The sequence below is a fragment of the Asterias amurensis genome, chromosome 11, assembly GCF_032118995.1.
Source record: "Asterias amurensis chromosome 11, ASM3211899v1".
Taxonomy (NCBI): Eukaryota; Metazoa; Echinodermata; class Asteroidea; order Forcipulatida; family Asteriidae; genus Asterias; species Asterias amurensis.
The window spans coordinates 20,708,347-20,729,414 of NC_092658.1; the positions used below are offsets into that span (position 1 = coordinate 20,708,347).

Consider the following 21,068-nt stretch of genomic DNA (forward strand, 5'->3'; position numbering starts at 1 on the left):
CAAAGACCAACTCGACCGATCCAAGGCAATGTGTTCCTTTAAGTTTCCAAAGAACATGTTTTTGGGTCCTTTAAAACCCTGCAGGTCTAATGTTATTTGAACTCTAAACTAAAACCAAGAGGATTCTGTGCCATCACAATGCTTGAAAGCATTGCTGTGTAGTTCTTAAATTGTCCCAAAACATGTCTTCAGTCCGGGAAAAAAAAAGTCAAACTTGATAATTCAATGTACATTTTAGTCCTGCACCAATGTTGTGATGTCTGCTAAAGTTTCCCAACACTTGTTTTCCTGTCCCACAAATTTTGCCAACCTAACTGTTTTTTAAACTCTAATCCTTGAAGCTCATAGTCTAGTCCCTGAATGTTTTGGGCTCTAATGATATTTGAACTCTTAAATTGTTAACAAGCCAATGTTGTACTGTTTTTTAAATTTTCCCAAAGCATTATGACATTTGATGACATTTTTCTGACAATGTTTATCATTTTGTTTGCAGGTTATTCACTGGTTGAGTAGCAGTATCTATCATGGACAAAAGCTTCCTTCGTGAGAAGATGTTTTTATCAAGCTCAACTTGGATTGTCATATTTGGGACAGCTTTGCATCACTCCTTCCTTTTCTAAGGTATGTTGAAACATGTCATTTCTTCGTAGTGTTGTAACCCTGCTTAATGATTTTAAATTCTTAAATTGCTCTGGAAAGTGACATCTCTTAAATTTTTCCCAAGCGCATGTAGTGCAGTCTTCGAAAACTTGCCAACGTTGTGTCGGCTGCTAAAGTTTACCAAAGCATAGGTTTTTTGAGTACCTTAAAAACTTGACATTTGAACTAAACCCCAGTGGACTCTGAGACATCTTGATTCCCTAATGTTGTAAAGTGCATAATTTTTCCCAAAACTTGTTTTTCAGTTCAGCAAAACCTTTCAACCGAATGATACTCTAACGTCACAATTTATTATGAGTCAATGTTGTGACGCTTCTTAAGTTGGCTGTCAACTCGGATGTCATTCTTTGACTGAATTTGTTGCATTTAGCAGAAAGTGACTTCATTTGGTGTTCATGGTCCCACATATTATTAGCCAAGTAACCGTGACACTTTATGTGCATACTGTTGCAATTAGCTGGGCAAACACCCTTGCTCAGTCCTAACAAAAACAACATGCCTGCACAGTGCAACCAAATCCCTTGTTGCATTTTGTTGCATTTGGTATGGTACTCATTTCAAACGGGGTGCATTCTGATGTATTTGGCAGGGTACGTAGAGGGACCCTAATGGGGGTTGAGGGCTTTAGGCGTATGTTTCTCAGTGCCTATAAAACTTGCAGGTCTAATGTTTTTTAAACTCACAAACTGTGCTGCCCAACTCTTGACGGCTGGTGTTTTGTAGTGCTTGAATTTTCCCAAAACATGTTCTCCTGGTTCTGCAAAACTTGTGCCAACCTAATGATACAACTTTCTACAACTTTGTTTCCCAAAGCACATGTTTTCGAGTCCGTTAACATTTTGCAAGTCTGTATTTTTTGAACTCCGATAGATTCTGTGCCGTCTCGAAAGCTTTGCTTTGCTGTGAATTAATTTTCCCAAAACTTGATCTCCAGTCCCGAAACCTTCAACGCACAATTTATTCCTGAGCCAATGTTGTGATGTCTGGTAACGTTTCCCAAGTCACATGTTTTTCAGTCCCTTAAATACTTGCAAGTCTATTGTTTTTGATCTCTAAAACCTAACCCCATTAGATTTTGTGATGTCTCAACTTTCCAAATCTGATGACATGCTTTCATTGGGTTTTTTTTGGTGAGGCTCATGTTTTCTTGTCCCTGAATGTTTTGGGCTCTAATGACATTTGAACTTTTCAATTTTTAATGTGCCGATGTTGTACTGTGTCTCAAATTTTTCTGAAGCATGGTGACATTTGATGAAATGTTTATGGCAATGTATGTGATTTTGTTTGCAGGTTATTCACTGGTTAAAGAGCAGCGTTTATCATGGACGAAAGCTTCCTTCATGAGAAGATGTTTTTATCAAGCTCAACTTGGATTGTCATATTTGGGACAGCTTTGCATCACTCCTTCCTTTTCTAAGGTATGTTGAAACATGTGAATTCTTCCTAGTGTTGAAACCCTGCACAGTGATTTTAAACTCTTAAATTGCTCAAGATGGTGACGCCTCTTCAATTTGCCTGAAGCACATGTACATGTAGTGCAGTCCTTGAAAACTTGCGGCCTCTGTGTGTTGGCTGGTAAAGTTTCCCAAATCTTTAACTTCTATAAAACTTCCAAATGTAATGGTTGAACTCTCAAACTATATTCTATTTAGTTCTGTGTCGACTAAACTCTCTAAAGCTGTTGTTGTGCAGTGCATAAATTTTCCCCAAACTAGTCCTTCAAAACTTACTAGCATACAATTTATTCCTGAGCCATTGTTGTGACATCTGCTTAAGTTTGTCGAAGCACATGTTTATAGGTCCCTTAAAACCGTGCAAATGATTTGGTTCTAACTCTCAAACTGAAACCCAGTGGCATCTGTGCCGTCTCAACTCTCTAAAACTTATGTTGTGCAGTGCATAAATTTTCCCAACACATGTTCTCCAGTCCTGCAAAACTTGACAACCTAATGATCCATCACAATTTTTTTACTCAGAAAATATTGTGGAATCTGATACAGTTTCCAAAAGTACATGTTATTGAGTTCCTTAAAAACTTGCAGGTCTTTTTGAAGTCTCAAACTAAACCGCAGAGGATTCTGTGCCATCTCAACACCTTAGAGCAATGTTTAAATTTTACAAAACTTGTTTTCCAGTCCCTCAAAACTTGCCAGCATAATGGTCCTTCAATGTAGAATTTAGTCCTGAGCCTTGTGATGTCTGCTAACGTTTCCCAAAGCACTTGGTTTTACATGTAAGTCCATTGAAACCTTACAGATCAAATGATTGTTCTGCTCTCAAACTGAAACCTCATTCATGTCAATGGATCCTGTGCCATCTAATTCTCGAAAAAAAAAGAAAAAAGGAACACGTTGCCCGGTCGAGTTGGTCTTTGAAAAGCGTTTGTAACCGTTTGTTATAAAATACATATGATTAGAAAGATAATTTAAAAGTAGACTGTAATGATCCACACAAGTATGGTTTTCCTTTTACCTCGTCGACAAACACGGTCGGCCATTTATGGGCGACCGTGTTAGTTCACAAAGAAAGAGGAAAACCACGCAGTTTCGAGGCAAAAATCTGTGGATCATTGTATTCTAGATTTAAAACATATTTCTAACCATGTTTTTTATAACAAAGAGTAAGACCAACTCAAGACCACCGATCCAAGGCAACGTATTCCTTTAATTTGTTTAAAAATATGTTGTCTAGCCACTCAAAATTTGCCTACCTCTTACCAACATACAATTTATTCACTAGCCAATATTTCCAAAAGCTAACCTTTTTTTCAGTCTGCAAAAAAAAAACAGGTCTTAAGTTTTTTAAATCTCAAACAAAACCCACATGTTTTTTCAGTCCTTAAAAACTTGCCAAGTCAAGTGTTTTTTTTTAACCTTGAAACTAAACACAAATTGAATCTGTGCCATCTCTATACTTGAAATCGTTGCAGTGCAGTGAATAAGTTTTCTCAAAACATGTCTTCAGTCCCGCAAGTCCTGAGCAAGTGTGGTGACGTTTGCTAAAGTTTCCTAAAGCACATGTTTTTTCCAGTCACTTAAAGACTTGCAAGTGTAATGTTTTTGAACTCTCAAACTAAACCCCAGTGGATTCTAAGCTGTCTCAATGCTTGAAAGCGTTGCTGTGCAGTGATTAAATTTTGCCAACACTTGTTGGCCAACCTAATGATACATCAGCGTACAATTTATTCCCCATGAGCTAATCCTGTGATGGCTGCCAAAGTTTCTCAAAGCATCGAGTCTCTTAAAATTGTTCAAAACTATTGGCTTTTTTAACTCTGAATTTAACCTCAGTGGATTCTTGCCGCCAAACTCCTGAAAGCTGACTTGTGCAGTGCTTGAATTGTCACAAAGCATGTCAGTCTTGCAAAACTTGCTAACCATCAACTCACAATTCAACCATCAAAGTACAATTTTGTGCTTGGCCAATGTTGTGGTTCTAAGCGTTCTTATGCTGTTTCCTTAAGCACATGTTTTTGAGTCTAATGTCTTTGACGTCTCAAACCCCAGAGGATTCTGTGCCATCTCAAGGCTTGAAAGCAATGTTGTCAGTAAATACATTTTCCCAAGACTTGTTTTCTGGTCCCGTAAAACTTGCAAACATAATGACACTTTAACGTACATGTACAATTTTGTTGCAAGCCAATGTTGTGACGTCAAAGAACATGTTTTGTTCAGTCCCTTAAAAACTTGCTGATCTAATGCTTTTTGAGCTCTCAAAAACTAGACCCCATTAGATTTTGTGCCGTCTCATCGCTTGATAGTGACATTGTGCGGTACTTAATTTTTTTCAAAATTTATTTTCCAGTCATGCGAAACTCGCAATTTATTGCCAGCATTGGCCTATATTTTGTTGTCTGAAGTTTGACAAGCACATGTTTTTGATTCCCTTAAAAACTTTCAAATGTAACGTTTTTTTCTACACTCAAACTGAACCCAGTGGATTCTGTGTCATCTCAACTCTCGAAAATGTTGTTGTGCAGTGCTTCTTTTCCCAGTCCTGCCAACGTTATGATATTTCCATACACAATTTAGTCATGGGCCATTGTTGCGATGTCATATAACCACATTTGCACATGTTTTTCAGTTTTCAGTCCTTAAAAAATTGCAAGTCTGGTGTGTTTTGAACTCTCAAATTAAACCCAAGTGGATTCTGTGTCGTCTCAACTCTCGACAGTTGATGATGTCCAGTCTCTAAAATGCTGTGCTGTTTTTGTTTTCCTTGAGGCTCATGTTGTCTATAGTCCCTGAATGTTTTGTACCCTAATGATGTTTGAACTCTCAAATAGTTAACGAGCCAATGTTGTATTGTTTCTTAAACTTTCCCGATAAGCATGATGACAATTGATGAAATGTTTATGGCAATGTTTATTGTTCTTTCTTTGCAGGTTATTCACTGGTTGAAGAGCAGTATCTATCACGGTCAAAAGCTTCCTTCATGAGAAGATGTTTTATATTAAGCTCAACTTGGATTGTCATATTTGGGACAGCTTTGCATCACTCCTAAGGTATGTTGAAACATGTGATTTCTTCACAGTGTTGAAACCCTGTGCAATGATTTCAACTCTTAAAATGCTCCATATGGGGGGACATCTCTTAAAGTTGCCAGAAGTGAATGTAGTACAGTCCTTTAAAGCTTGCCAACACTGGTCGGTTGCCAAAGTTTCTGCTTAAGTTTTCCAAAGAACACATCTTTGAGTCCTTTAAAAACCTGCAGGTCTAATGTTATTGGAACTCTGAAACTGAACACAAATGGAATCTGTGACATTTCAATGCCCTAAAGCTTTGCTGTTCAGTGAATAAGTTTTCTGTACCAGCGTTGCTGTGCGGTTCTTAAATTTCCCCCAAACATGTCTTCAGTCCTGAACAAAATTTCAAAATGTCTGCTAAAGTTTCCAAAAGCGCATGTTTCTGAGTCCCTTAAAAAACCTGCGGTTCAAATGTGTTTTTTAACTCTTCATTATGTGCTGTCTCAACTCTCAAAGGCTGATGTTGTCCAGTCTCTAAAATGTTTCGGTTTTCCTTGAGGCTTATGTTGTCTAGTTCCTGAATGATTAGGGCTCTAATGATATTTGAACTCTCAAATTGTTAATGAGTTGTTATACTGTTTCTTAAATTTTCCCCAAGCATGTTGACATTTGATGAAATGTTAATGACAGTGTATGTTATTTTCTTTGCAGGTTATTCACTGGTTGAAGAGCAGTATCTATCATGGACGAAAGCTTCCTTCATGGGAAGATGGTTTTATCAAGTTCAACTTGGATTGTCATTTATAGGACAGCTTTGCATCAATCCTTCCTTTTCTAAAGGTATGTTGAAACATGTGAATTCTTCTTAATGTTGAAAACTTGTGCAATGATTTTCAACTCTTAAATTGCTTCAGATGGTGACATCTCTTAAAGTTGGCAGAAGCGAATGTACATGTACATTGTGTCGCCGGTCTGTTTAAGTTTCCAAATCACATGTTTCTGAGTCCCTTAAAAAACCGGCAAGTCGGATGTTTTTTTATTCTCGAACTGAAACTCAGTGGATTATGTGCTGTCTAAACTCTCAAAAGCTGATGTTGACCAGTCTTAAAATGTTGTGGTTGTTTTGGTTTTCCTTGAGGCTCATGGTGTCTAGTCGCTGAATATTTTGCTGCCCTAATGATATTTAAGTTCTCATATTGGGTGCGTTCGATTAGCTTCCCTAGGTCTACCCCGCGGTGCTCACTCGGGTGAGCCCCTGACAAGAGATAAACAAACGATCACTCACCGCTCTCGTATTGAAGTCATGCACCTGGGGCCAGCCCCAAGTGACCTGCACTCCACAAGCAGGTCACTGGGGGCTGACCCGGGTGAGCCCCTGGAATGACGTCAAAGCTATTCGAATGCACCGGGGGAAGACCGGGGTTGACCCAGGGAAGCTAAACGAACGCACCCATTGTAAATATGCTGTTGTATTGTTTCTTAAAATTTTCCCCAAGCATGTTGACATTTGATGAAATGTTTACGACAGTGTATGTTATTTAGTTTGCAGGTTATTCACTGGTTGAAGTGCAGTATCTACATGTATCATGGACAAAGCTTCCTTCGTGAGAAGATGTTTTTACCAAGCTCAACTTGGATTGTCATATTTGGGACAGCTTTGCATCACTCTTTCCTTTTCTAAGGTATGTTGAAATCCTGTGCAATAATTATCAACTGTTCAATTGCTCCAGATGGTGACGTCTCTTAAATTTGCCCGAAGCACATGTAGTACAATTCTTGAAAACTTGCCAACATTGTGTCGGCTGAAATTCTAATTTTCTTTGATCTCTCAAACTAAACCCCAAGGGATTCGGTGCCTTCTCAACTTTATAATGTTGTGCTGTGCACAATTTTCCCAAAACTTGTTCTCAAGTCCCACAAAAATTGTCAACCTTATGATACTTCCAGGAAAAATTTATTCCTGAGCCAATGCTGTGACAGTTGCTAAAGTTTCCCAAATTGTTATGTTTTCTTCAGTCAATATTAAAAACTTGCTGGTCTAACTTAACCCCCATTGGAATCTGTGCCGTCTCAATTCTTTAAAGCTGATGTTGTGCAGTGCTTACACTTTTTGAAAAGATATTGTCCAGTCACACGAAACTTGCCAACCTTTTACCAACATACAATGTATTACTGAGCCTACAATTGATGTTGCGATGTCTGCTAAAGTTTTCAAAAGCAAATGTTTTTGATTTCTTTAAACACTCGCAAATATAATTAAAAACATCTACTCTCAAACTGAAACCCAGTGGATTTTGTGCCGGTCTAATCTCTGAAAGTGTTGCTGTACATGCAGTGCTTAAAGGAACACGTTGCCTTGGATCGGACGAGTTGGTCTATAAAAAGTGCTTGTAACCGTTTGATATAAAATGTACATGGTTAGAAAGATGTTTTAAAAGTAGAATACAATGATCTACACAAGTATGCCTCTAAATTGCGTGGTTTTCCTTTTACCTCGTCGGCCATTTATGGGAGTCAAATTTTTTACTCCCATAAATGGCCGAACGTGTTAGTTCGCAAAGTAAAAAGAAAACCACGCAATATCGAGGCAAATTTGTGTGGATCATTGTATTCTACTTTTGAATTATCTATCTAACTAAATGCATTTCATAACAAACGGTTTCAAACGCTTTTCAACGACCAACTCGTCCGATCCAAGGCAACGTGTTCCTTTAACGTTTCCCAGTCCCGCCAACCTCTGATATTTTCATACACAATTTAGTAATGGGCCAATGTTGTCATGTCCAATGCACAATTGCTCATGTTTTTGAGTCCTTAAACAAAATTGTAAGTCTGTTAATTTTTTAACTCTGAAACTAGACCCCAGTGGATCCGTACCGTCTCAACTCTCGCAAGTTGATGTTGTGAAGTCTCTGAAATGTTTTGCTGTTTTGGATTTCCGTGAGGCTCAAGTTGTCTAGTCCCTGAATGTTTTGGGCTCTTATGATATTTGAACTCTCAAATTGTTAACAAGCTGCTTTTGTTGTATTTCTTAAATATTCCTCAAGCATGATGACTTTTGTTAACATGTTTATGACAATGTTTATTATTTTGTTTGCAGGTCATTCACTGGTTGAAGAGCAGTATCTATCATGGACAAAAGCTTCATTCATGAGAAGATGTTTTATATTAAGCTCAACTTGGATTGTCATATTTGGGACAGCTTTGCATCACTCTTTCCTTTTCTAAGGTATGTTGAAACCCTGTGCAATAATTATCAACTGTTCAATTGTTCCAGATGGTGACGTCTCTTAAATTTGCCCGAAGCACATGTAGTACAATTCTTGAAAACTTGCCAACATTGTGTCGGCTGAAATTCTAATTTTCTTTGATCTCTCAAACTAAACCCCAAGGGATTCGGTGCCTTCTCAACTTTATAATGTTGTGCTGTGCACAATTTTCCCAAAACTTGTTCTCAAGTCCCACAAAAATTGTCAACCTTATGATACTTCCAGGAAAAATTTATTCCTGAGCCAATGCTGTGACAGTTGCTAAAGTTTCCCAAATTGTTATGTTTTCTTCAGTCAATATTAAAAACTTGCTGGTCTAACTTAACCCCCATTGGAATCTGTGCCGTCTCAATTCTTTAAAGCTGATGTTGTGCAGTGCTTACACTTTTTGAAAAGATATTGTCCAGTCACACGAAACTTGCCAACCTTTTACCAACATACAATGTATTCCTGAGCCTACAATTGATGTTGCGATGTCTGCTAAAGTTTTCAAAAGCAAATGTTTTTGATTTCTTTAAACACTCGCAAATATAATTAAAAACATCTACTCTCAAACTGAAACCCAGTGGATTTTGTGCCGGTCTAATCTCTGAAAGTGTTGCTGTACATGCAGTGCTTAAAGGAACACGTTGCCTTGGATCGGACGAGTTGGTCTATAAAAAGTGCTTGTAACCGTTTGATATAAAATGTACATGGTTAGAAAGATGTTTTAAAAGTAGAATACAATGATCTACACAAGTATGCCTCTAAATTGCGTGGTTTTCCTTTTACCTCGTCGGCCATTTATGGGAGTCAAATTTTTTACTCCCATAAATGGCCGAGCGTGTTAGTTCGCAAAGTAAAAAGAAAACCACGCAATATCGAGGCAAATTTGTGTGGATCATTGTATTCTACTTTTGAATTATCTATCTAACTAAATGCATTTCATAACAAACGGTTTCAAACGCTTTTCAACGACCAACTCGTCCGATCCAAGGCAACGTGTTCCTTTAACGTTTCCCAGTCCCGCCAACCTCTGATATTTTCATACACAATTTAGTAATGGGCCAATGTTGTCATGTCCAATGCACAATTGCTCATGTTTTTGAGTCCTTAAACAAAATTGTAAGTCTGTTAATTTTTTAACTCTGAAACTAGACCCCAGTGGATCCGTACCGTCTCAACTCTCGCAAGTTGATGTTGTGAAGTCTCTGAAATGCTTTGCTGTTTTGGTTTTCCATGAGGCTCAAGTTTTTTAGTCCCTGAATGTTTTGGGCTCTTATGATATTTGAACTCTCAAATTGTTAAAAAGCTGCTTTTGTTGTGTTTCTTAAATATTCCTCAAGCATGATGACTTTTGTTAACATGTTTATGACAATGTTTATTATTTTGTTTGCAGGTCATTCACTGGTTGAAGAGCAGTATCTATCATGGACAAAAGCTTCCTTCATGAGAAGATGTTTTTATCAAACTCAGCTTTGATTGCCATATTTGGGACAGCTTTGCATCACTCCTTCACTTTCTAAGGTATGTTGAAGCACCGAAAAATGATTTTAAATTCTTTAAGTGCTCCAGATGGTGACTTCTCTTAAATTTGCACCAAGCACATGTAGTGCAGTCCTTGAAAACTTGCCAACACTGTGTCGGCGGCTTAAGTTTCCCAACGCGTACATGTGATGTGGTTTAGTCCTCTTAACTAAACCCTAGTGGAGCCTGTGCCATCTCAACTCTCTAGTGTTGTGCAGTGCATAGTTTTTCCATTAATTTGTTCTCTATTCCCGCAAAACTTGGAGCCTAAGCTTCTAAAATTTCCCAAAGCACTCTTTGTTTGAGTCCCTTAAAACTTGCAGGTTAATGTTTTTGAACCCAGTGGAGTGTGTGCCGCTCAACTTACAAAAGCTATTCTGCAGTGCATAAACTTACCCAAAACAGGTTTTCTAGGCCTGCAAAGCTCGCAAACCTATTGAAACTTCATCCAAAATTTATTTCTGAGCCAATGGTGTGACGTGTTCTAAAGTTTCCCAAAGCATCTTATTGAGTCCCCTCAAATCTTTCAAATGAAGTGTTTTTTAACCCTAAAACTAAACCCTATAACTTATGTGCTGTCTGAACTCTCTAAAGCTGATGTTGTGCAGGGAATAAATTTTCCCAAAACATGACCTCATTAATATAGAAACAAAGAAACAACTAAACTTAAACAACAGTTTCATTAGCAAATCTTGAACCATTTTATTGTATTTATAGCCGTTGACTTGCCTAGTTTTTTGTCAATTTCGTCCCCAGATTGACTAGCAAAGCATTTATGGATGAAAGGAGCGTTATGTTTCTTAGAAATGCTTAGGTCCCCATTTTGCTAGTCAAGGAGTTGGCTATAATAAATTTAAGTAATTTTTTACGACAAGCCACACACATGCGATGGTAAAGTTTAACATTTCGGAACATTATTTCACGACAAGCAGCATGCACATGCATAGTTTAGTAGGTAGTTTTTGCACTGTCTGTACGCACAGTGTGACGCATTGACACTCACAGTACGCAGAGTGCAATATAAAAAATAGGAGTAGGTTATGGCGTTTTATTCACACTCCGGTTCGAGCATCTGATTGGTGGATTAGCGGATACTGGAAGATAAAAAGCTTATCAACAGCTGTGCACTGCACAGTGGACAATTTTGTTTAAATCTGTGCTGGGTAACACAATGTATTTTGCTCAGAGTGCTGGGCAAAAACTGTGATTCATGGGCAGGCCCGCCCAGCACTGCCCACCATGGCTTCAACACTGGCTCTAACGATATTTCTCAAATAGTTAACGAGCCGATGCTGTATTGTTTCATGAATTTCCCAAAGCATAAAGACATATGGATATCAAGTTTAAATGACAGTGTTTATTATTTTGTTTGCAGGTTATTCACTGGTTGAAGAGCAGTATCTATCACGGACAAAAGCTTCCTTCATGAGAAGATGTTTTATCAAGCTCAACTTGGATTGTCATACTTGGGACAGCTTTGCATCACTCCTTCACTTTCTAAGGTATTTTGAAACTTCTCAGTGTTGAAATGCTGCTTATTAATTTTAAAGTCTTAAGTCGCTCCAGATGGTTACGACTCTTAAATTTGCCCCAAGCACATGTAGTGCAGTCCTTGAAAATTTGTAAACATTGTGTCAGCTGCTGAAGTTTTTCGAAGAACAAGTTTTTGAGTACCTTCAAAACCTGACATTCAAAATTTGTTGAATCCCATTTGAACTAAACCCCAGTGGATTCTGCGACATCTCAACTCTCTAATGTTGTGCAGTGCATAACTTTTCTCAAAATAAGCTTCAGTCCCACAAAACTTGCCATTCTATTACCCATTGCCAACATATAAGTTCCCAAACACACTTTTTTGTTCAGTGCCTCATAAACTTGCAGGTCTAATTTTTTTTTTAAACTCTCATACGAAACCCCCTTTGTTGGAATCTGTACTGTAACTCTTGAAAGCTGATGTTGTGCTTAAATTTTCGAAAGATCTTTTCTCCACTCCCACAAAACTTTTCAACCTAATAATATGTCAACGTAAAAGTTTAGTCATGAGCCTCTGTTGGGATGTCTGCAAAAGTTTCCAAAAGCATATTTTTCAGTCTCTGCATATATTTTTGAGTTGCAAGTTACATGATTTTTTTACTCTATAAATAATCCCAGTTTATTCTGTGCCGTTTTGAAAGCATTGCTGTGCAGTGGTTAAATGTACCCAAAACTTGTTCACCAGTCCCCGCAAATTTTGCCAACCTAAAGATACTTCAACATACAATTTAGTTGTCAGCCAATGTTGGGATTTCTGCTAAAGATTCCCAAGGCACAGTCCGTTAAAAACTTGCAGGTCTAATGTTTTTTTTGTACTTTGATACTGAACCCCGTTGGAATCTGTAAGGTCCCAACTCTCTAAAGCTCTTCAGTGCTTAAATTCTTTCCAAATTTGTTTTCTATTTCCACAAAAACTTGTTAAACTATTACCAACATTTAAATTTTTCTTGAGCCTATTGTGATGTCCACTTAAAGTTAATCAAACCACCTGTTTTTTCAGTCCCTTGAAAATTTGCAGGTCTTATATCCAGTTTCACAAAACTTGAATAACCTATAGTTTCACAAAACTTGCCTAACTTGTTACCAACATACAATTTGTTTCTGTTGTGACGTCTGCTAATGTTTTTCAAAGTTTTCCTTAAAACTTGCAAGTCTTATGTTGTTTTCTACTCTCAAACAAAACCCAAGATGATTCTTTGCCGTCTCAAAGCTTGAAAGCTCATGCTGTGCAGTGCTTAAGTTAATGTTCTCCAGCCATGCAAAATTTGCCAATGTAACGATACGTCAACATATAGCTTTTTCCTGAGCATATATCAAAGGACACTTAAACTTAAAGCATACTACTGTTACTACCCCATCCTGTCTTTGGACTCGACTTGATTCTTTGTTATCTATTATCCATTGCCTTTACAGCTACTGCTGGACGGAATCATCAGCCATCATGAAACCTTGATCCAATCCAGCTAAGGCAGATCCCAGGCTTCCATGGATACTATCTATCAAGGTAAATTTTCAGCAGTTCTCATGTTTTTTCTTATTATAAAAATATCCAGTCCACAGCAACTTTTAATTGCAACTCCACTACCTGGAAGCTTTGTACAACTGTCTACTGATATACAAAGCGTTTTGTATCACGGTGACCTTAATCAATAGAACACACGGCCATTGTAATAAAATTAAAATGTCCTTTTTTGAAACCTGTTCAATTGTTCAAAATAAAACTAACATCTCAATATTTGAGACGTTGGTCAAGGTTTTTTGTAGGTACTATCCAAAATTCAGAGCGAATATGTTCACGTAGGAAGAATTGTTACTGTACCTAAAAGGACAATCTGAGAAACACTGCAGTAACGCTTCTGAGATTTAATATTTAGGGGCATAAAAAGTGATGTCTTTTTAAAAACCCACATGTCCTCAAATTGAAATGTTTCTAAAATGCTGTAGGTTGGCTGCTGCCAAAGCTTTTTATTGCCATTCATTTTAAGAGCAATAACCAAGTGTAAATCTTCTCTTTAAATGATAACATCATAAAGCAGAGAAAGTTCACAAAGCTTGTAGGAGGAAGACACAATTGTTATGAAAACTGGGAGTTGTTTTTGAAACCTAAAGTGTACAAAAAACACTTTACCAAAACTTATCAAACTTGTTTTTTAGACCAGCTTTTATAGACGCTTGATCAAAATGCTTGAGTTCTACATGAACCTGTCAAGCAATACACTTGAGTAAACATTCTATCCAATCTTCGATTTTTTTGTAACCGTACATATCTTTAACTTTTGTCTTTACAGGACCATGGGTCGATCTTTTTGAGCCATCATGGATGACTATTGAGAACTGAGAAGATGTCGGCCAGTTTTTTAGTCTGAAGGGCCATCTCTGCAGTAAGGGCAACGAAGATGGACTGTTATACAAGAACCATTGGTGCAAGGTGCGTTTTTATACAAAAAACTATTGGAGAAAGCAACAAAACAATTTTGTTCCCAAAAGTCATTTTTTTATACATTTTCACAAAAAGAAAAAAAACCTTTTAAAAGCATTTAGTTTTTTTGTTGGACTCGTGGGCAGGCAGAGGCTTGGCTCTCGAGCAGGCAGAGGCTGGGCTTTCGGGCAGGCAGAGGCTGGGTTCTTGAGCAGGCAGAGGCTGGGCTTTCGGGGCAGGCAGAGGCTGGGCTTTCGGGCAGGCAGAGGCTGGGCTCTCGGGCAGGCAGAGGCTGGGCTCTCGGGCAGGCAGAGGCTGGGCTCTCGAGCAAGCAGAGGCTTGGCTCGAGGGTAGGCAGAGGCTTGGTCGAGGGCAGGCAGAGGCTGGGCTCGTTGGCAGGCAGAGGCTGGGCTCGGTGGCAGGCAAAGGCTTGGCTCGTTGGCAGGCAGAGGCTGGGCTCTTGGGCAGGCAGAGGCTGGGCTCGTTGGCAGGCAGAGGCTGGGCTCGTGAGTAGGCAGAGGCTGGGCACTCGAGCAAGCAGAGGCTGGGCTCTCCGGCAGGCAGAGGCTGGTCTCTCGGGGCAGGCAGAGGCTGAGCTTTCGAGCAGGCAGAGGCTGGGCTCTCGGGCAGGCAGAGGCTGGGCTCTCGGGCAGGCAGAGGCTGGGCTTTCAGGCAGGCAGAGGCTGGGCTTTCGCGGCAGGCAGAGGCTGGGCTCTTGGGCAGGCAGAGGCTGGGCTCTTGGGGCAGGCAGAGGCTGGGCTCTCGAGCAAGCAGAGGCTTGGCTCGAGGGCAGGCAGAGGCTTGGCTTGAGGGCAGGCAGAGGCTGGGTCCGTGGGTAGGCAGAGGCTTGGCTCGTTGGCAGGCAGAGGCTGGGCTTGAGGGCAGGCAGAGGCTGGGCTCGTTGGCAGGCAGAGGCTGGGCTCGTTGGCAGGCAGAGGCTGGGCTCGTTAGCAGCCTAACAAAAAGCTCATTACATTTACATTTACATTTACACAAAAAGAAAAAGTTTTAAAATCATTTTTGTTGGACTCGTGGGCAGGCAGAGGCTAGGCTCTCGGGCAGGCAGAGGCTGGGCTTTCGGGCAGGCAGAGGCTGGGTTCTTGAGCAGGCAGAGGCTGGGCTTTCGGGGCAGGCAGAGGCTGGGCTCTCGGGCAGGCAGAGGCTGGGCTCTCGGGCAGGCAGAGGCTGGGCTCTCGAGCAAGCAGAGGCTTGGCTCGAGGGTAGGCAGAGGCTTGGTCGAGGGCAGGCAGAGGCTGGGCTCGTTGGCAGGCAGAGGCTGGGCTCGGTGGCAGGCAAAGGCTTGGCTCGTTGGCAGGCAGAGGCTGGGCTCTTGGACAGGCAGAGGCTGGGCTCGTTGGCAGGCAGAGGCTGGGCTCGTGAGTAGGCAGAGGCTGGGCACTCGAGCAAGCAGAGGCTGGGCTCTCCGGCAGGCAGAGGCTGGTCTCTCGGGGCAAGCAGAGGCTGAGCTTTCAAGCAGGCAGAGGCTGGGCTCTCGGGCAGGCAGAGGCTGGGCTCTCGGGCAGGCAGAGGCTGGGCTTTCAGGCAGGCAGAGGCTGGGCTTTCGCGGCAGGCAGAGGCTGGGCTCTCGGGCAGGCAGAGGCTGGGCTCTCGGGGCAGGCAGAGGCTGGGCTCTCGAGCAAGCAGAGGCTTGGCTCGAGGGCAGGCAGAGGCTTGGCTTGAGGGCAGGCAGAGGCTGGGTCCGTGGGTAGGCAGAGGCTTGGCTCGTTGGCAGGCAGAGGCTGGGCTTGAGGGCAGGCAGAGGCTGGGCTCGTTGGCAGGCAGAGGCTGGGCTCGTTGGCAGGCAGAGGCTGGGCTCGTTAGCAGCTTAACAAAAAAACTCAATACATTTGTTTTCACTTTTACACTATCTTGGATTCGAAGTAGACTTTTTTGTAACCGTACATATATCTTTATCTTTTGTCTTTACAGGACCATGGTTACAATCTTCTTGCACCATCATGGAGCTTACATTAAAGAACTGAGAAGACCACGGATCAATGGAGTCATCTTGTACAGATTCTTGTAATGAAAAGACTGCTTTCACTTTATCATGGACAAATTCTTCAGTCAAACTACCACTTCCCACCTGATGGTAATCTTCAACTTCCCTTCAAATTTATGTCTAACAACCACTTCACTCCATGTGTCTAACAACTTCTCTCTATATGTCTCCTAAATATAATTACCACTTCCCTCAGTCTAACATTCACTTCTCTCCATATGTCTAACAACTTCTCTCTATATGTCTAACCTACCACTTCTTTTCATACGACTAACAACTTCTCTCGGTACGTCTGACAACTTCTCTCCACACGTCTCATTCACTTCTCTTCATCTGTGTGACAACTTTTCTCCAAATGACTGATTCGCTTCTCTCTATACGTCTAACAACCACTTTTCTACGTCTAAATCACTTCTCTCCATACATCTAACTACCACTTCTCTCCATACGTCTATTTCACTTCCATCCATACGTCTAACAACGTCTCTCTATACTTCTAACAACTTCTCTACCAAACGTCGGACAACTTCTCTCCTTATGTCTAATTCAATTCTCTCATCCGTCTGACAACTTCTCTCCATACGTCTAATTCGCTTCTCTCTATACGTCTAAAAACCACTTCTCTCTTTATGTCTTACAACTTCTTTCCATTCTTCTGACATCTTCTCTCTATGCTATGACATCTTCTCTCCGTCTATTTCAGTTTCTTTCATACGTCTAACAACATCTCTCTATATTTCTAACAACTTCTTTACCAAACGTCTGACAACTTCTCTCCTCACGTCTAATTCACTTCTATTCATCTGTCTGACAACTTCTCTCCATACGTCTAATTCGCTTCTCTCTATACATCTAACAACCACTTCTCTCCATACGTCTTACAACTTCTCTCCATGCTTCTAACAACTTCTTTCCATACGTCCAAAAACTTTATACCTGTAGCAACTTCTCTCCATATGTCTAATTCACTTCCCTTCATCTGTCTTACAACTTCTCTCCATATGTCTAATTTGCTTCTCGTAATTCTTCTCACAACCACTTCTCTCATTATGTCTAACAACTTCATTCCATGCCCCTTACAACTTCTTTCCATACGTCAAACAATTTCTCTTCAAACGTAAAGCAACTTCTCTCCATGTCTAATTCACTTCCCTCCATAATGCTAACAACTTCTCTCGTCTGACAGCTTCTCTCCTTACGTCTAATTCACTTCTCTCCATACGTCTGACAACTTCTCTCCTTATGTCTAATTCCCTTCTCTTCATCTGTCTGACAACTTCTCTCCATACGTCTGACAACTTCTCTCCTTATGTCTAATTCCCTTCTCTTCATCTGTCTGACATCTTCTCTCCATACGTCTATTTCACTTCTCTCTATACGTCTAACAACTTCTTTCCATACGTCTAAATACCACTTTTCTCCATACGTCTAATTCACTTCTTAATACGTTTAACTACCACTTCTTTCGTGTCAATACACTTGAGTAAAACATACTATCTGATCTCTGATTCGAATTTGACCTCTCTTCATACATGTCTCCTTATGTCTCCTTATGTCTGAAAACTTCTCTCCATACCTCTAACAACTTCTCTTATGTCTAATTCACTTCTCTTCTTACGTCTGACAACTTCTTTCCATTCGTCTAACAACTTCTCTCCATACACCGAACAACTTCTCTCCTTACTTCTGACAACTTCTCTCCATACATCTAACAACTTCCCTTTTACATCTATTTTACTTCTCTTTATTCGTCTAACAACTTCTCTCCTTACGTCTAACAACTTCTCTCCATACGTCTAGCAACTTCTCTTGTTACGTCTAATTTACTTCTCTGCTTACGTCTTACAACTTCTCTCCTTACGTCTGACAACTTCTGTCCAAACGTCTAACAACTTCCCTTCTTACGTCTAATTCACCTCTCTTCATACATGTCTCCTTATGTCTCCTTATGTCTGACAACTTCTCTCCATACCTCTAACAACTTCTCTTATGTCTAATTCACTTCTCTTCTTACGTCTGACAACTTCTTTCCATTCGTCTAACAACTTCTCTCCATACGCCGAACAACTTCTCTCCTTACTTCTGACAACTTCTCTCCATACGTCTAACAACTTCCCTTTTACATCTATTTTACTTCTCTTTATTCGTCTAACAACTTCTCTCCTTACGTCTAACAACTTCTCTCCATACGTCTAGCAACTTCTCTTGTTACGTCTAATTTACTTCTCTGCTTAGTCTTACAACTTCTCTCCTTACCTCTGACAACTTCTCTCCTTACGTCTAACAACTTCTCTTCTTACGTCTAATTTACTTCTCTTCATACGTCTGACAACTTCTCTCCATATGTCTAATTCGCTTCTCTAAACAAGTCTAACAACTTCTCTCCATACGTCTAAGTACCACTTTTCTCCATACGTCTTATTCACTTATCTTTACACGTTTAACTACCACTTCTCTCGCGTCAAGTAATACACTTGAGTAAAACATAATATCCGATCTCTGATTCAAATTTGATTTTTTTTGTAACTGTATATATATCTTTGTCTTTTGTCTTTACAGGACCATGGGTACAATCTTTATGCGCCATCATGGAGCTTACATTAAAGAACTGAGAAGACCACGGATCAATGGAGTCATCTTGTACAGATTCTTGTAATGAAAAGACTGCTTTCACTTTATCGTGGACAAATGCTTAACGTCCAACTTCAACTTCCCTTCTCATGGTAATTCACTTCTGTTCATACGTCTAACAACATGTCTCCTTACATCTGATATCTTCTCTCCATACGTCTAACAACTTCCCTTCTTACGTCTAATTTACTTCTCTTCATACTTCTAACAACTTCTCTCCATACGTCTAACAACTTCTCTTCATACGTCTAACAACTTCTCTCAATACGTCTAACAACTTCTCTTTATACGTCTAATTTACTTCACTTCATAGGTCTGACAACTTCTCTCGTTACGTCTAACAACTCCTCTTCATACAGCTAACAACTTCTCTTCATACGTCTAACAACTTCTCTCAATACGTCTGACAACTTCTCTTCATACGTCTAATTTACTTCTCTTCATACTTCTAACAACTTCTCTCCATACGTCTAACAACTTCTCTTCATACGTCTGAGAACTTCTCTCAATACGTCTAACAACTTCTCTTCATACGTCTAATTTACTTCTCTTCATACTTCTAACAACTTCTCTTCTTACGTCTAACAACTTCTTTTTATACGTCTAATTTACTTCACTTCATACGTCTGACAACTTCTCTCGTTACGTCTAACAACTCCTCTTCATACGTCTAACAACTTCTCTTCATACGTCTAACAACTTCTCTTCATACGTCTGACAACTTCTCTCAATACGTCTAACAACTTCTCTTCATACGTCTAATTAACTTCTCTTCATACTTCTAACAACTTCTCTTCTTACGTCTGACAACTTCTCTCAATACGTCTAACAACTTCTCTCAATACGTCTAACAACTTCTCTCAATACGTCTAACAACTTCTCTTCATACATCTAATTTACTTCTCTTCATACTTCTAACAACTTCTCTCCATACGTCTAACAACTTCTCTTCATACGTCTAACAACTTCTCTCTATACGTCTAACAACTTCTCTTCATACGTCTAATTTACTTCTCTTCATACTTCTAACAACTTCTCTTCTTACGTCTAACAACTTCTCTCCATACGTCTAACAACTTCTCTCAATACGTCTAACAACTTCTCTTCATACGTCTAATTTACTTCTCTTCATACTTCTAACAACTTCTCTCCATACGTCTAACAACTTCTCTTCATACGTCTAACAACTTCTCTCTATACGTCTAACAACTTCTCTTCATACGTCTAATTTACTTCTCTTCATACGTCTAACAACTTCTCTTTATACGTCTAATTTACTTCTCTCCATACGTCTAACAACTTCTCTCCATACGTCTAACAACTTCTCTCCATACGTCTAACAACTTCTCTTCATACGTCTAACAACTTCTCTTCATACGTCTATTTTTACTTTAATGTTACAGTTTATTTTGAATGTTAAACTTATCTAAACAGTTGTAATAAAGTACATTTTATTGTGTTTGCTTAATGAGAGTAAGAAATAAAGAAATATAACAAAAACAACTTGTATTAAAGTGTCCTTTATTTGAGTCTTTAATTTAAATAGAATAAACCATATAGAGACTGTACAAACGTGAGATAAACGTTTTTTTAGAGGGGTCAGAGGTCAAAGTTCAGAGGTGAGGGGTCAGGGGTCAAAGTTGAAAAGTCAGGGGTCAAAGGTCAAGAGATACCTATGATGTTTCCAAAAAATAGAGTAGAAGCCAAGAAAAAAGCTGCCGCTAGGCCAAGAAAAAAGCTGCCGCTAGGCCAAGAAAAAAGCTGCCGCTAGGCCAAGAAAAAAGCTGCCGCTAGGCCAAGAAAAAAGCTGCCGCTAGGCCAAGAAAAAAGCTGCCGCTAGGCCAAGAAAAAAGCTGCCGCTAGGCCAAGAAAAAAGCTGCCGCTAGGCCAAGAAAAAAGCTGCCGCTAGGCCAAGAAAAAAGCTGCCGCTAGGCCAAGAAAAAAGCTGCCGCTAGGCCAAGAAAAAAGCTGCCGCTAGGCCAAGAAAAAAGCTGCCGCTAGGCCAAGAAAAAAGCTGCCGCTAGGCCAAGAAAAAAGCTGCCGCTAGGCCAAGAAAAAAGCTGCCGCTAGGCCAAGAAAAAAGCTGCCGCTAGGCCAAGAAAAAAGCTGCCGCTAGGCCAAGAAAAAAGCTGCCGCTAGGCCAAGAAAAAAGCTGCCGCTAGGCCAAGAAAAAAGCTGCCGCTAGGCCAAGAAAAAAGCTGCCGCTAGGCCAAGAAAAAAGCTGCCGCTAGGCCAAGAAAAAAGCTGCCGCTAGGCCAAGAAAAAAGCTGCCGCTAGGCCAAGAAAAAAGCTGCCGCTAGGCCAAGAAAAAAGCTGCCGCTAGGCCAAGAAAAAAGCTGCCGCTAGGCCAAGAAAAAAGCTGCCGCTAGGCCAAGAAAAAAGCTGCCGCTAGGCCAAGAAAAAAGCTGCCGCTAGGCCAAGAAAAAAGCTGCCGCTAGGCCAAGAAAAAAGCTGCCGCTAGGCCAAGAAAAAAGCTGCCGCTAGGCCAAGAAAAAAGCTGCCGCTAGGCCAAGAAAAAAGCTGCCGCTAGGCCAAGAAAAAAGCTGCCGCTAGGCCAAGAAAAAAGCTGCCGCTAGGCCAAGA

At 40.3% G+C, this 21,068-nt stretch overlaps 1 long non-coding RNA gene across 3 annotated transcripts; it reads left to right on the plus strand.

Annotated features, from left to right (window-relative positions):
* The first annotated feature begins 1,959 nt into the window (after window positions 1-1,959).
* LOC139944165 (uncharacterized) lies at window positions 1,960-19,911 on the plus strand. Of its 3 annotated transcripts, none has more exons than XR_011786923.1 (11): window positions 1,962-2,078; window positions 5,045-5,164; window positions 5,837-5,965; window positions 6,668-6,807; window positions 8,226-8,354; window positions 9,773-9,900; window positions 11,276-11,402; window positions 12,847-12,937; window positions 13,722-13,861; window positions 15,782-15,944; window positions 18,414-19,911. It is a non-coding gene; the product is annotated as an uncharacterized lncRNA (long non-coding RNA). The 3 variants fall into 3 exon arrangements; XR_011786924.1 differs by having other exon boundaries at window positions 6,675-6,807; XR_011786925.1 differs by lacking the exons at window positions 5,045-5,164; window positions 5,837-5,965; window positions 6,668-6,807 and having other exon boundaries at window positions 1,960-2,078.
* The last annotated feature ends 1,157 nt before the right edge of the window (window positions 19,912-21,068 follow it).